Below are 17,486 nucleotides of genomic sequence, written 5' to 3'. Positions count from 1 at the left end.
ACAGAAGTTTACAACTGTTGTCCACCCTGAAAGCTTGGAGTGGATATTGTTTAATAACCTGGTGATCTTTTGCTATTCTGTGGAGCCAGGCTTCACTCGTAAGTGGAAACGGGTTTTAATAAAGTATATTGAGGGATGCAGTGAGAAAAGGAACTGAGCATGGTACGGGAAGGGGAAGGGAAGAACCAATATAAGGAAGATAAGTGACAAATACATCCATGTCCTAAAAATCCAGAATCAATTATTTTGGCAGTTTTAAGAATCCCCCAGCTTGGGTAACCATTTCACATAGTTAATGTATTTCTTCTTTTCCAAAAGTTGCAAGAATACTCTTATAATTCATTAAGGAATTTTAAGGATTTCCTTTGTGTATAAGATCCAAAAAGAAAAAGAAAGTTAAATACCATGCCAATTTTTTCACCATCTTCCCTCACTCCCTGTGATTTCTGATAAGTACCATAAAGCCACTGAACTACCTAAATCTGAGCTCTTAGCCAAACTCTGGACCAAAAAGGCGACTATGAAAAGGACCAACATTTTGGAGGAGGCTCTGAAGTTCCATGAAAGCCTGTGTTGGAATAAACATGGCAGCTCTCTTTTAAGTATGTTCAAAGCAAAGGCATCTTTTAGGTCCTTACCATGTATCCTCACCTCTAAGATTACTGAATTCCTGACTTTTCTTTGGTATCTGTGCCCAGTGTAATGCAATTGGGAGGAGGGTGTCAATGTGCCATTTGCAAAGAGTGCAACATATAATTTAGAGAACGATGTTTGTCTTAGTAAAGGTTTCTATTGCTGCAATGAGCCACCGTGGCCAAAAGCTAATTAGGGAAGAAAGTGTTTAAGTCAGCTTACTCTTCCAGGTAATAGTTCAGCACTGAGGAAAATTAAGGCAGGAGCTGAAGCAGGGCAGGAACCTGGAGGCAGAATCAATGGTGTACTGTTTTCTGGCTTGTTCCTCTTGGATCACTCAACCTGTTTTCTTATTGAACCTAGAGCCAGCAGCCCAGGAATAGCACAACTCACAATGAGCTGAGTCCTGTCCCATCAGTCACTAATTAAGAAAACTGCAGCCATATCTCAAGGAGACATTTTCTCAGTTGAGATTTTCTCATTTCAGAAAACTCTAGTTGTGTCAAGTTGACATAAAATTAGACAGGACAGTGTTTGATGGAGACTATCTCAGTAATTAGCCCTGACATTGGACTTGGATTTCCATGATTTTTGAGCTTCAATTTGGTTGACACAACTATGACTCTGGTGGTACTGTTTGCATTTATGGAAGATTTTGCTTGTACACACATGAGCTTATTTGTACTAACATTTTTCCATCACAGGGAGGAATGGCAATCAAGCATCTACATTGTTTTCCAAATTCCATCAGTCATGATGTATTTATAACTTTGTGTATATTAATACATAGTGGAAAGTTTCATTTAATTCTCTAATGAGTGTAAATACCAAATATAGATATGCAGTAAATGATATAGATATTTAGCCTGCCCGGAACAAAAAATATTGTCCTAAATTCATTAAATCTGTCTCTAATTAAGGACAGTATTGGGTTGCATCACAGGAAGCCTAAACCATTCTGTTGTGTACTTGATGTGCGAGTAAGTAAAAAACGATTACCAGAAGCCCATACAGTGATTTGATCAAAGCAATATGATGATGTGCTTCCTATATGGACCACAGAATGCCATCATTTTTAGAGTTTACATTTGTTCCCTGTGTTATTTGGAATAGTGAATGTTTATGTGTAGGTATTATTCCTTATAAGATATATTCTTAACAAATTACATGGCCAATCTTGTCAGCTTTATCAGACAATACAGAGAACATTTTCCTACAATGCTATAATAGGAAATCTTGTCTCTCTCAACTGACCTGTTGATGTCTTACATTCTGTATCAAGGACTCTTATTTGTGCCATCTTGTGTTTCCTTTCTGCAAATTTTAAGAGTATGTTTGTTATATTCCTCAAATATCTGTTTTGCTATCCCATTTTGTTTACTTATGACAAGAGCTTTGGGTGTTGTCCCTGTTCGTTATTCCACAGTATGGTGACAGATCATTATTTTCGAGGAAGGTGAAATTGGTGCATGGTAACCATCTGCATTTTTATGTCATGCCTTGGGCAAAGCTTGGATCATTGCTCTGTGTTCTCATGGGGGCTGGTAAACATTTGAAGACAATTTGAAAGAAGTTAAGAGAGATTACATGACTATGTAAATTATAAGATAAACATCTTATAAAATCTGGACATTGAATAAATGATGAAGGCATGATTGTCAGTTCTCATCCTTTTGAATGGAAATATAAAACATTATAGGCAACCCGCATTATATGTTTTTCTATAGATAATATGAAATCTGAAGGGTCACCAAGCTGATAGCCCTTTCTCTGGTAATCATGGATATATTCTGAAGAAGTTCGGTTGTAGCACTTGGAGTTATTCTCTGGATATGTAAAATCAGAGCAATTGTCTGAGGATTCATGAGCTTTATCAAACAACGGCAGAGAACAACTGTTAGTTGTATGTGCATTCCTCTATTTCTTTTAATGACACTGTCAACCCTGGATGGAAGTAAACTGGACTTGAGTGATTCTGACTGGGTGGATTAATGCAAACTTTTAGTTGAGAAAAGTCAGAGAGAAAGAGCAGATGGGAGATATAAGGACAACTGACAGTTTGGTGGAAATCACCCTTGTCCTAGGCTCTTTGCATCACGGATCATTGCAGCAGTTTCTGTAAAGCACTACCCAATCTGAGAGCCCTTTCCTTGTTCTTCTGCAGTGCCAGCAATCTGTCAGGGATGTTATTGTTAGTTTTTTCATGAAAACAAATGTCTATAGAAACTCACAAGGTACAATGAAAACAAATTATAGAGGAGCGACAGAGACGACTTGGTTATGGAGATGTTAAGCAGTGAACACCACTCATAAGGTTCTTTCTTAGGAAACCCATAGGTACTGAAGCCCATAACTAATCCCCTTGCCTTAGCTATGGACTTTGTACTTGGTATTCCCATGGATTTAATGATTTTCCTACCCTACTCCACGTTTACTCCATATTCCTTTTCTCAAGCTTCCAAAAGTACAAAAAGAAATGACAGATGAATTCAGTTAAAGGCTTTTTTTTTTACAAGGATTATGATGTTAGTATTCCACTGTTAGTATTCCATGAGGTACTTTTTCCTAGACTGCTGCTTTCTTCGGATTCTAGGGAGTGACTTCTTTGACATCTTCGCACATGAAGTTGCTTTTTGCACAAGCATTTCTTATGCCACTTGTGTGTTTCAATATCCTTTCATCTGATAGTGTTAGACATACTCACTTGTATTGTATCCTAAAGGACTCATTTTACTTTAATAAGTTCATAACAAAGCAATTCTCAGTCTCCAAACATAGCCATATTCTAGGGTAATAGGTCTAGGCATTCGACATGAAAACAGGCTATTTGGGGGGAATCAGAGCTCATAGCACTTTACACTAATTTCTCAGAAATGACAGGCCTTTCACCCAAATACCAAAAATGTAAGAGCCATTTTATTTTCTCAGTCTCTGTGACACTGTCTGCCAGACAGTTAAACTGGCTGTACCTTCCAAATACATCTCAAATATGACAACTTACTTAATCTGTCCTCCTAGCCCTGATCAAACCATTAATGTTCTATGAGAATGTACTTGCCAAGGCATAGTACAATAGGGAACCCATACTCAGCATTTGCTATATTCCCATTAATCTTCATAATCACTGTTTTGAGTGTGATCTGACATAGTCTTCCTTGGTAGAAATGATGAAGAAGACGCAAGCCCAGGATGGTGCAAGGGTGTTGTGGTCAAGCAAGAAGACATTTCTGTCACTGGCTACAGTGCCTCACTGCCTTACTGTTGATTATATGCTTAGGAATGCTGGGGAAGGAAATATTTCATTTGGAATAAATTTTCAGGTGAATTTTTGTTGAGATAAATGTGCAGTTCTCCATGTAATGATATCACTGTTGATCAATTCTTGTTTTATTATTGTGAAGTCAGATTAAAATTTACAAAGCTAAAATTATAACATTCTGTTCCTTGCTGGATACTTCAATATACTACATAGATGGGGGAAAGAGAAACTTATTCAAAAGGTCCATGAATAGTTTTCTATCTTCCCCTCTATCTCATGTGTTTAAAACATATTTTCTTTTATAAGTACCACATACTCATAGAAATTATTTATTTCAATACTTTTCTCTCCTCCAAAAGAGGTTTATTTTTCACATTTATACAGCATGCAGGGTACTAATTAAGCTATCTCCTGAGTTCCAATACTCCTCTTGATCAAAAACCACAACACGTCCCCTGGAGGGGGAGACCTGGTGGCACTCAGAGGAAGGATAGCAGGTTACCAAGAAGAGACTTGATACCCTATGAGCATATACAGGGGGAGGTAATCCCCCTCAGGAACAGTCATAGGGGAGGGGAATAAGGGGAAAATGGAAGGGAGGGAAGAATGAGAGGATACAAGGGATGGGATAACCATTGAGATGTAACAAGAATAGAATAAATTTTTTTAAATCTTAAAAAAAATAAAAATAAAAAATAAAAAAGTGTAAAAAAACACAACAAAAAGTTTAAAGCAATTCTAAATAATATCAATCCAAAGCCTCATGTGATACATCATTAATATCAATCAAAACCTAGCCTCTTACAAATAGTGCTTTTCGTAAAGAAACAGTAAAAGATATCAACAATTATTTCACAAGTTTTATTAACAGGGCATCTGTTATAGTTACAGTGAAGAAGTCCATATCAAAAAGCTGGAAGACAAGAAAAAAGAAGAAGAAGAAGAAGAAGAAGAAGAAGAAGAAGAAGAAGAAGAAGAAGAAGAAGAAGAAGAAGCTGGAGGACATCAATTCTTTTCAGATCAGCTTTTAAATGAGTTGATGTCTTTATGAAATATTTATAAATACATCATCCTTATTCTTCTGGGATTTATTTTTCTGCCTAGATGTGGTTGATTACTTGATTGTCCATCTCAGTTAAGCAAAGATATTGGATGACTCTAAACATAATGATTAATCTAAATTTAAAAATGTACATGATTAAATACTTGCACTTTTCTCCTTAAACACATTCAATTACATTGGTTTCATTATTTAAGTAAATTATCTTAAAATATGTTCAAATTAATTAATAAAAAACCAACTATAATAATATGAGTTAAAATTCTTTGCCAAACAGACTTTTTAGAGTTATCTAGAGTTCATGCTGAAAATCAACCTTGGTTTTTCACACACAAAAAAATTTCCATAGTTTGTGATAGTTCTATTGCAGACAGGACGAAGATATCCTTAAATCTCCATTTTTTTGTATGGGTCACTGTTCAGCAGTGACTGACACATATCCTGGATCCAATCTTGGCTGTTGAAAATAGTATGTGCATTCAAATGGATCTCTGGGCTATACTGAAATAGTACAGGTAATATCTAGTTTTAGATTTTGAGGAAATTACATACTGATAAACATAGAGACTGTATCATCCAGTATACAATCCCATAAATACCCTTACCTGATTTTGGTGCTCATATACTTCATGGGAGACATTCTGATTGATGTAAAGTTTCTATAGGTATGTGGAAAGATATATGTTTATTTATCAACATATACTTTTATATTTTACCCAAGAGACATTAAATCTGAATTATAGTTGGTCTTAGAATCAAATCCCCAAGGAAAAATGTAAATGATATACTTCTCCATGTACACCTCTAACCCAATACAGAAACGTCACATTTCTTATTCAAGCAGGAAGTTATACTTAGGCAATGAGAAGGAGATGAAAACTGCATTGCAATCATGTATATACTCCTCCAAATGTCTTCCTTTTAATTTTAAATCCTTTTAAAAAGTATTTTCTTAGTTTGAGCGGGACCCCTGAGCCCAAATCTGCCCATCATAATGTTCTACTTGTAGACTTCTAGGACCCTCTGTATCCTGCGGTAAACCTTAAACCCCTATCCAGATCTAGCCAATGGACAGAACACTCTCCACAGTAGAGTGGAGAGTGGGATATTACTTTCTCACATACTCTGGTGCCTCACCTTTGACCATGTCCCCTGGAGGGGGAGACCTGGTGGCACTCAGAGGAAGGACAGCAGGTTACCAAGAAGAGACTTGATACCCTATGAGCATATACAGGGGGAAGTAATCCCCCTCAGGAACAGTCATAGGGGAGGGGAATAAGGGGAAAATGGGAGGGAAGGAAGAATGGGAGGATACAAGGGATGGGATAACCATTGAGATGTAACAAGAATAAATCAATAAAGGAGAAAAAAAAGTATTTTCTTACTGGCTAGAAAATTGCACTTAGTCTTTCTTATAAATGAGTCTGAGGCTGACAGATTCTCTATTAGTAATTTCTCTGCTACCTATTTATCCTTTTTACTCCTGTAAAGTAAGTTCACCAAAGGTCAAAATCTGGCTAGCCTATTCTTTGATACACACTTTTAACATGTGGTCCCATTTTCTTACAGATGTTAAGTGGTTTTGATGTCTTTTGTTTTCATTTGTGCTGTTTGACCCTGAAAATATTTCTGACTACACCATCAGGACTTATTAGTCAGCATTTTATAGCTATTTTCATATATTTTAAATTAATCTTTTCTTAATGGAATGGTTGTTTAGAACAACATCATGGGTGTGGAAAGCATACTGTTCAACAAGGAGAGAGAAGAGCAGATATTACTCATGAATGTTCCAGGCTATGGAACCCACAAGTCTGAGCATTTAAAACCCTTTAAAGTGTGTCTGAAATGCTTGCCATTCTCCTGCTCCTTTTCCCCTCTGTCATATATAGGAATTAGTTGATCTTTCATATGGAGAGTGAAAATTAATAAGTTTACGCATCTGTCTTTTCATTTCAGACCCGCATGGGTGCCCTTGTAATTGGGGTTTTGTTAATTTTGTTTTGTCGTTGTTTGTTTACTTTTTTTGGTGAGCTTGTGGAAATTTGAAGAGAATTTTTATGGACCGAATGCAGAGAAGGGCATCTGAGTCTTAAGGTGGATTCTTGTTAAGTGTAGACCTCTGCTGTGCCCTGTGCTGTGTATACAAGGGCCTATTCCACACTTCTTTGATTTATAGAGAATATTACAAGAAAGCTAACTGAATCTTACAATAGACATTGTGACAGTTACACAAAGACCACGCTGATGGCTTTACCACATGCAAAGATTGTGAATGGAGAATGTCTTTGAACTTGGCAATCTTTGTTCAATTTTCTCTATGCTCATTTGTTTTTATGAGAGGAAATTATAGGTGTGTGGTCCTTGCAGGTTCTTACATTTATTCCCATGTCTTCCTCTGATCTTTGCACATTGTATTGGGAAGAGAACATTAAGGGGGGAAAGAAAATACTAGAAGAGCAAAAGGGAAAACAGGGTATCAATTAAGTAGCTGAGGAAACTGCAGTCCTGAAGGAAGTCCACTTTGTCTTAACGTGGGGATTCTTGAACATGCTCTCTGATTCTTTCAAATATCACCCAACTGGTGCCCTTTTGCTGACCTTTCCAGTGTCAGCAGAGTGTGCAGTAGATTTTAATATTATGAAAGAAAAATATCACCTGGCAACTCTTCAAATACAACAAAAGCTTCTAGAGGAGGTGCCCTGAAACTTTCAGGAAAGGTGGAGAAGATTGATACAGCCTGCCGCAGGGCAATCAGGTCTGTGTAGGTGAGAACAGCCTTGATACAGCCTGCCCCAGGGCAATCAGGTCTGCGTAGGTGAGAACAGCCTTGAGTGAACAAACATGTGTGAAAGATTTCCAAATCTCTGTTTCTGTTCTCGTCCTTTCCACTTTGCTATGTCTGAAAAGTTACAATGACTGGGTGCCGCCACTAACAACAGAAACTTACGTCTCAGTTTCCAATGTCAGAAGCTTACATTTCTGGCCACATATTCGTTTTCCTCAGATGCCTATTCTTGGATTTGAGATGATGGCTTCCTTGCTGGATCTTCACATACGACTTTTGTCTTAGACATTTAATCCTACTATCTCACTGTGTGCTCACATATCTTCTTCTAGGACACAGTCACTGTCATATTTCCTGGGTTCCAGTCTGACAACCCTTTATGATGCAATGATCTCATTAAGCTTCCTACCTCTCCATTCAGACTTCCTGTGCCATTACAGGCTTGCAGCTTTCACATGGGATCTGCTCTAGGAGAAAATCAGCCTGAAGACTTCCCGATATTCACTCAGTTCAGGGAACTTATTTTGTTAGTGTTCAGACACTATTATCAAATTGAGTTGGCTCTCTGTTTCAAATGCATTCTAAAAATGATTGCTTGTACAATAGCTACACTAAGACTCTGGTGTAGTCAACAATTTACTGATATGATACTAGACCAACTTCCTCATGGTAGATAGTATCTATTAAACATTTATCTAATGTCATTTAACTTTCAGAGACACTCTACTGTATATATATCAAAAATTATTTCAGTCTTAGCTTTGTATATGGGAAGACTGAGGCCCCACCTTAGTCTGGTATAAAGGGAATTGATAGTCTAGAAATCATTAAGTTCTAAGACTTGCATTCTTCTTTCTATGCCCCACTGCTTTACTGATTTTTCCCTTTCGTATTTTCAGAGAAGGAGAATACCACTTAGTTTCACTATGTCCAACTCTTTTATGCTCTTGATCCTTCTAATGCCGGTAGATATGAATTTTTAGCAAGCCAATGAGGTCAGTCAAGAAGATGCCTATTACAGTATGTCTTTGTATATTCTATTCACTTATTTCAATATTCATGAGCAGTCTCCCAGGCATTAAAGGAATTCCATCCTCAGAGGTTTGGAGATAGAAAAGAATGTGTTGTTCCCTTTCTCTCTAGAGAGGTGACGAGAGTCTTAGATCACGAGAATATGTTAAGAGTATCAGGTGTATTATGAATGTTGGTTATTCTTCCTATGAGTTCTTAGAGAGGAATACAATCCGAACTTCCTTCAAATGACATTCCAAATCACGCCTCTTTCATAGTTTATAAAGCTGCACAAAAATCAGATAGGCAGGCAACCTTAAGAGAGAGATTTTGCTCAAGGCATTAGTGAATGGCACCTGTGCATATTCACAGATTTTTCTTTGAGGGTTGGAAATTTCTTTCTGCTAAACAGCATTGTGCAAGTGCAACATCTTTTCCTTGAATGTGTATATTATTATGTAAATGCACTTTAATGCAGTTTCTTTATTCCAATGAGTAGTCACTAGAGTATCACTCATGTAAAACAATGCAGATGACTTTCAAATGTGAGTTCTGGCAATGTAAAGTCTTCTTTGCTCCCAAACCCTTCTAACCACTACCTATTTTGAAAACCGTATCTATGTGGACATGCACTAGAGTTAATTGCATTCTGCTTCTTAGCAGCAAATCTTGCCCTGGTCAACTTGGGCCAAATAACAGGAGGGACAGACAGAGTTCTTTATAAATGATAAACATTTGTTTGTTACATTTCAAGGCTATGAAAGTGAAATACCACAGTACCATCACATATTGAGTGTCTGGTGAGGAAATTTCCTCATAGTCAGATATTCTCAAATAGAAGCTATTTGACTGGAAAAGTGAGGATAGAAATATTGGTTTACAAGCTTCAAAAACTTCTTGGTTTCTATTCCTTAGCACATCAGCTAAACTGCTAGCAGTCTGATAGTTTGAAAATAAAAACATATATGAATTACTCCCTATTTCTAAGCGATGTCAATAACAATAGCTTCTTGAAGGATCAGGAAAGAGTTATATCCAACCTTCCACTCAAGATCAAGAACCAATCTTATTTGCATGAAAACTATTTCCACACGCTTCTCTAAGCTAGTACGTGGCAGGAGGCCTCATGCAATTACAGTAGCTGGGTGTGAGGGACTGCTGCCAGTATTTCTCAGCATGTTGGTTAAAGAGTTGATAAAAAAAAAAAAGGCTCAAGTGCAACATTATCATTTGCTGTGGAACTCAATGTCAGGTCTACAGTGCTGAGATAGTAATCCAAAAAGCATCTGCATAAGAAAAATAATTAAAATTTTTTTCTAAAGAAGATACACAAAAAAGTGCTAGAAATCAGATGATAATCACAAGAAGATAGAATTTGTACAAAGACTTTTGATAAGTCAGTCTCACAAAGAGGGTGAGAAGGAATACATTTCAAGATATTTCCAAGAGAATTGCATGTCACAGGCCAATTTAAGACAAGAGCATAATATATTACTGCAAATCACAGCATAGACTCAATGCACTTTGGAGTTTAAAGAAGGCAATTGATAGTGTTGTTCATCGGTATAATTGTGATCAGGATCAGCAGTGTTTGTTTAAAGAATTTCCTAGATGGAATGGGCCAAAACAAAGCATATAGCATGGCACTCATAAAGGGAGGACTTTTTGAAATATGAGATGTGAAACAGTGTAGTTTAGAAAGGGAAGTGGCCTGATACGTTAACCCTGTTGTGGGTTCTGTAGCAAGTTTAGCTACCATAAGCCTCATGGACATTGACAAGGTGAAAAACTGTGTATTACCTGTGTTCTAAAGCACCAAATCTTTACTGACTAGAGATACAGCCTAAGTACCTTTACAGTCTAGATGAAATATGGTAGAATGAATGTCTACCTTCATTAACCATGTCTTCAAGTGTGATAACCTAATGCACTTGAGACATAAGCTGAAATGATTTCTGTATTAATAAAAACTGACTGAATTTCATGTACATGGAGCACATACACTATAACTGATATAATCTGGGCTATGGAGACTTTCAGAAGTATCTGTGGTCTTCCCTTTCTGATACAGCAGTAATGTTGGCTAATATCTCTTTCCTCCAACAACGCATGTTTGAAGAACAAACTCAGTCTCACCAAACAGACTGAAGTTTAAGCTATGTCAAGACTTCATTTTGAATATGAGTGCTGGTATCTCATGCAATACTCCTTCAATGGTGTTATTGAAGTCACACATTATACCTTTTATAAATAAAACAGTGACAGTCTTCTTCCCCATCCTGCCTTATGGGATAAGACCCAAGAAAAGCCAGGGATGCAAAGCATCCTGTTTGCCAGGTGTGAGGTTACCCTGTAGAGACTGAAAAGTACCATTGTTCTGCTTCTAGGTATAAAGAGAGCTGCCTCTGTTTTGCTGTCTGCTACACAGAACTGGGTTGCTCTCAGTTCTCTCCCAGGAGAACCTCCCCCAGGATGCTGGCGGTTCTGCTGACAGTGGTTCTTCTGACCTTGAGCTCAGTCCAGAGCTCAAGTGAAGGTATAAAAAATAGGTTGGGAGTGTAACTTTTGGTTTGCAGCTAAGAAAACCATATTATAAGAAAGAGGAAGGTGGATGGAGGACACCAATATTATAATCAATGTGTTATATATACTGGGACATCTAGTCTTGTTGTAAAATGGGTCCAGGAAAGATGGAGGAGATAATCATATATAAAAACTGCTAGGGAAATAGAGAATCATGGAGCAAGTTTGTCCCTTTTAGCTAAAGATAGACATGTTAAGGCAAAATTTACACATTTTAAAACTTATAAATTATGGATGAAATGTTATACATGAAGACTTTATTTAGATTGTTTTCCTCTCTTCTCCAACTCCTCCTATATCTCTCTCCTACTCTTTCTCAAAGTCATGACTTTTTATTTATTATTGTTAAACACACACACACATACACACACACACACACACACACACACACACACACACACACGAATGTGTAGATGGCTTTACAGATGACCACATGGATTTGGATAATCTATCAGGGCAATCACCCCTTGAGAAAATTGACTCTCTGCAGCCACTGATTACCTAAGCCTCTTAATTTAGGAGTAGGCTTTTATTCTCACTCACATTCAGAATTTCAGTATGCAGCAATATCATATGTGACATGTTTAGGTATTTATTCTTTTATTTTCTTTTGAGGCCATGCTAAGGTAAGGAAAGGAAATAATAAAGAAAAGGTATAATGATGTAGCAAAACGTAGCCTTGAAATAAACAACAAATACTAGGATAAGTTTTGAGGGATTCTAGGAGGGCAAAACATATGCTTTATTTGTGGGCAGGTGGTTGATATTCATTAGTCACACTGATGCTTTTCTGTATCTTTCTCCATTTTGAGACATTTCAGTTTGTGGATGACAGACTCATAAAGATTGTAGATGTATAGGTAAAAGCCACATCTCTTTATCAGACATTTTTGAGTTTAAAAAATTGATAACTAAATTTTCAGTTCCTATAGTTATAGTTTCTTAAGAAATCCAGTATACTGCGTCATTGAAATCAGCTACAAAATGCATATTATTTCATAGAAGTCAACTATTATATTTCCATTTTAATCTTAGTAAAGCCAAGTGTATCTTCCACTGTCGTTTAGCAGTTTTTCAGTTCTCAAGATAATCACACTGTAGTCATTTAAATTTTTTAGTTATGAATATTGTTTAATAATTTAAGCAAATCTTTTTCACTGCATCTGGGTCAACAGAACTGAGTGATAGTGAGGCCTGGGTTTATTCCAGCCCTTGCTTCTGAGGTACTCCAAAGAGAAACAACTGTTGAAACATGGCTGCAAAATGAAAAGCCTATTTATTTTGACTCCACCATGGTACTTAGACTTATTATGCTGCTTCCTCAGCATTCTCCTCGATAATTACATAACCTCATTTTTAAAAATGCACAAAAGTTCCTTTTTCTTTCTTTACACCACTCCATCACTGATAATATGGAACAATATTCAATGTGAAGATTCATAGAATCTTGTGGGGAAATTTTCTTTGTCTTTCTCTGCTCACTCCATATTTCTAAATCCTTGAATAACTATTATTTGTCTCAGTGCATGTTTCATGTAGTAAGACCGAGCTTCATAGGAAGTCGGCCATGACCACATCCAACTTTGTTTCTTGAGAATTGTAATAATATAATCTAATATGTCTCATTTTGTACAAAGTAAGGAAAACTACTTGTCTCTGGTGCTTAGATAGAAATCCTAACAAATCCCCAGCTGATAGAAGAGCTATTCAAGGCCAGGAAGAAGACATGATGGTAGCTGTTATCTGAGGAAGAATTCTAAACAGGCAATGTGTGATGAGGTCAGAAAACTGCAAAGGTAAGTTTTCTATTATTACTCTCATATATTCTGTACCATATAAACACAGAGACTAAGGATCAAGATGAGCAAACATTTTCAAGACTACCACCTAGAGGACACCCACTCAGACTCTCTGCTAGCAGTGAAAGTCAAGAAGAAATTCTTTACCCAAGACCACCCCACAGGGAAGGCAGTCACTTGCATTTTTACCCTCGACCTCCCCACCACCAACATGGACCACACTATCATGGAAACAATAACTTGCATGTTCATTTTCCTCCACCCCACCACCAACATAGGCCACCACATGGCGGAGGAGATCATACACAACCTCGCCCTCCTCAATCTGACCAAGGCAACCAGATACAACCTCAACCACCCTGCCCAGACCTAGGCAACCAGATCCATCCTCCTCCTCCTCACCCTGACCTAGGCAACCAGACGCAACCTGGTCCTCCTCAACTAGATCAAGGCGACCAGACCCAGCCTCGCCCTCCTCGTCCTGACCAGGAATACACACCAGATGAGATCTCACACTCCATGTCCTGACTACTGACATAGTTCACCACAATAAGAGGTAATCAAATATAACTCCATCAAGTTCATGCTGGGTGACTCCATAAAAGCACTATCCTCTTTCCAATACTGAAAGGCCAAAAGTATAAGCCCAACTACTTCACTAATCTAAATTCAGTATCTGCTAGAGTTCACTCAACAACTTTCCACATCAACAAAGTCCCTAAGTAAACTGAAAATATATTAAACAACATAATCATAGAACACATTTCAAAATGATTTTATTCAAATACTTGCTTTTTAAAACTTCTTCCAAATAATTTTGAATTTTCAGGAGCTTTGTTTCAATGTGCTCTTTTTTTCCAGTTATTTCATTTGTTTTTACCAGCATTGGTTTGCCATCCTGTATTTTCCCTAAGGCCTCTTCTTTCTTCCTCAGCTTCAAGGATTTCCTATCTTATGCTTCCACCTCAACATCCTCAAGTCTGTCTCACACAAAAGCATTCAGGCTCAATGTTCCAGTTAAGTAACACTTACGTCTATATAACTATGTATCATCTAGACTTTCAAATGGTTACTTGGTTCAACTAAGCAACTAACTAAAAATAAAGTAAAATAATAATTTAACAACAAAAAACAATTTGCTGCTAAATTGAAAAATTCTGTATTATTCTTGTTTCTTCATATTCCTCACAGAAAACCTCATTTAGAATGACTTTTTTGATACCATCTTAGAAATGTGCAGCTCTCTGTAGGCTCTAACATTAACATCAGTTTTATTCCTATTGAATTATTTTACAGTTTATGTGAAAAAAAACTTTTGCTGTTCACTTCAAAAAATTATATTTCCTAGAATACTACATCAATTAATTTAGCTTTAAAAAATCTTATTTGAATTTTCCTTCAGTTTCTCCCTCCCCAACTGTCTTGTTTTTCACTCCAACTATTTGTTTCTATTTTTTCACTCTATCTCTTTCTTCTTCATCATCACTATTTTTTTCTAATTATACAGCATCAGTTATGCAATTCTGTCATAATAATTTGATTAAACCCTGTTCATAGATGTTTATTTGCTTTTCATGGTGAGGTTACATTTAACAATGACCACTCAGCAAAGATGTCACTTTTCATTTTCAGTAACAACTGAAAGATAATCAATGACAGCCTTTATTTCCTCATGATATAAGCTGGTGCTTAAGGAACATAATGCACCAGGTGCCTAACAAGAGCAAATGAAACATTATTAGAAAAAAAAAGACGAGAGAATGAGAGACAAAACCATGAAGTCAGCCTCTCAGCTACCTTTCTTAGTGAATACAACTGGAGTCAGAAACCTTTACCATAACAATCCATATCTATAGCTTTTCTTGGTTTTGGATTTTATTTCTACACAGGAAATGAGAATGTACCCTTCAGAAGTTATTTCACTGTAGCTGTGCTTGGTGCTTCTCCTTTGTCAACCCCAGAGACTGAATGGAAGACCGGCCTATGCTACTAATCAAGACATACTCTGGAAGCTTAACTATGTCTTCAGTTTCCCAATAAACATCTAGAATGCAATTTCTTTCTGTGGTGTGTCTTTTCCTGATGAATGGAGGGTAGAATGCGAGGTTGAGGACACAAAATAAGAGCATCTGTGGCTCTTTTTTATGGGTTCTTTTGGCAAGCTTCTCTTCCCCCGTTAGGCAAAAAGTTTCACACAAAAGACCTGGGTGACTCTCAGGTGGCTCTGCACTCTACAGAACAAATAAAAGCTGGTATTAGTTATTTTCACAGTATTTATTAACAGTCTTACAATTTTATAGGCATAAGGAAAACATATCCTGTAAACAATGCTCCTACAATTTCTACAATTGATCCAAGTTTAAGATATGAATGTGGTTTTAAGCTGATTATCTTATGAACCTTCCCCCTGATTCTCAGTTCTTAGGCATGTGTTTGTTTTAGTTAGGTCTCTCTCTCATTTCTCTCTCTGTCTCTGTCTCCCTGTATCTCTCTCTGTATCTTTCTTTCTCCGTGTGTGTGTGTGTGTGTGTGTGTGTGTGTGTGTGTGTGTGTGTGTATTTACAAAGAATATATAGAAGGTCTCACTATGAAACCCTTGTGGGTTGGAATTCAGTATGGAGACCAGGCAAGCCTCAAACTCACAGTTTGCATCTACCACCCAACTTCTGGGATTTAGGTGTCTGTCACCATACTTCACTGCCTCCAGCATTCTGTCTAAATATAGGTCGACTTCACATAAGATGGAGAGGAGCATGATAGATTTTAAGGTGTAGTTATTTGAGTTTTTCTTATATGGTTTGTAATTTAGCTATTTTAACCAATAGTCTTTGGATGTTTATTCATTTAACAGTTAAAAATTTAATAATATTATACTCACATCTATTAGATTTTTGGGCATTTCATACAATTTCTTGAACTCATATAACCACATCAATCTATGAAATTCAATAAAGTAGTGACATTATTTCTTATTTTCTGTGAAAATTTAGCACATCAAATAATCTTAGTTTCCTCTTTCCTTTTTGATAAGGAGAGAGAAAAAAATTTTGGGGATGTTCAAAGAGACCTCTTAAAATTTTAAAAGTTATTTTGAACAAAAGGATATATTAATTTGGAATCTGAGTTTTGAGAGTGGTCAAAACTGCCAAAAGGTTGGAAGAAATTGAATAAATAAAACGAAGGGTTAATGTGAAACTATCACAATATGTCAAGATATTGTAAGCCTATAGAGATGTTCCTTAAAAAACAAAAGAGTACTTTATAATATAGCACAAATTTCCTCATATTAACAGATACTAAATCACTTCTACTTATATACTAATATTTATTTGTAAAATTTGATTTTTCAGAATCAGCCAGCTTAGAAAATTGTAACTTCCAAAAACTATAAATTTATGGCCTGTAGAGGTAACTCAGTCATTGCTCTTATCTGAGTTAAGCTTTCAATAACCATTTTAGGTGGCTCACCACAGCATGTAAATTCAGTCCAGAAGAGACTCGTATAGAAAATTTGAGTATACACAGATCCTCAGTATGAATCCACGATTATATTCAACTTAGAAGCATGCTCAACTAATGAAACAATCTTAAAACAGCTAACTATATAGGGGCTTATTGTTATACATGGTGATTATTTTTCTATTTGTAAGGATTTCTCCTAATACAATCTTCATGATCTGGTTTTTGGTTTATTGAGACAGGCTTTCTCTGTGTGGTCATGGCTGTCCTAGACTCACTTTGTAGAGCAGACTAGCCTTGAACTTCCATAGATCTGCCTGCCTCTGCCTCCCTTAGTGCTGGGATTACAGGTGTGCTCTACCGTGCATGGCTTGACTTGGGTTTCTCTTTCTTCTTTTGTTTTTTTCATGGCTTATTTTCTGAAATGAAATCCAGGTACTCCTTTCTGTTTTTTCATTCATTTCTAGGGTGTATTCGGAGTCTTCACCTACAAGCAGTCTGTAGTGCAGCATTGCAAAATCTTCCTCTACTCTAGAAACAAGCACCTGTAAGCTGCTACCTTTGGGTTGATATACCATCCCTGTGGCCACAGGGTCACAGCATTGTTTCACTTCATAAGAAAGCAGCCTCCTACACAAGTGAAAGACTGCAAGCCTTCCCCGTTCAAGTAGCTGTAATAAATGTTCATAGAATGAGGCTGTGTAACTCTTCCTTCTGGCTAGATTGCTTTAAAAGCTCAAACAGATTTTAGTTCATGGTGGGATGTCTTAGCCAATTATACCATCTGTCCCATCCCAGGTTTGATCATCCTGACTATGAGTGCCGATTCAAAATATTTTGTCTAGTGCTAAATCCTGCGCTCAGTGAAGTCTTGTTAAAAGCTACACTGCCCAA

Source organism: Acomys minous (assembly GCF_964271855.1).
Source record: "Acomys minous genome assembly, chromosome: 17".
Taxonomy (NCBI): domain Eukaryota; kingdom Metazoa; phylum Chordata; class Mammalia; order Rodentia; family Muridae; genus Acomys; species Acomys minous.
Note: the sequence above shows the minus strand (reverse complement) of the source record.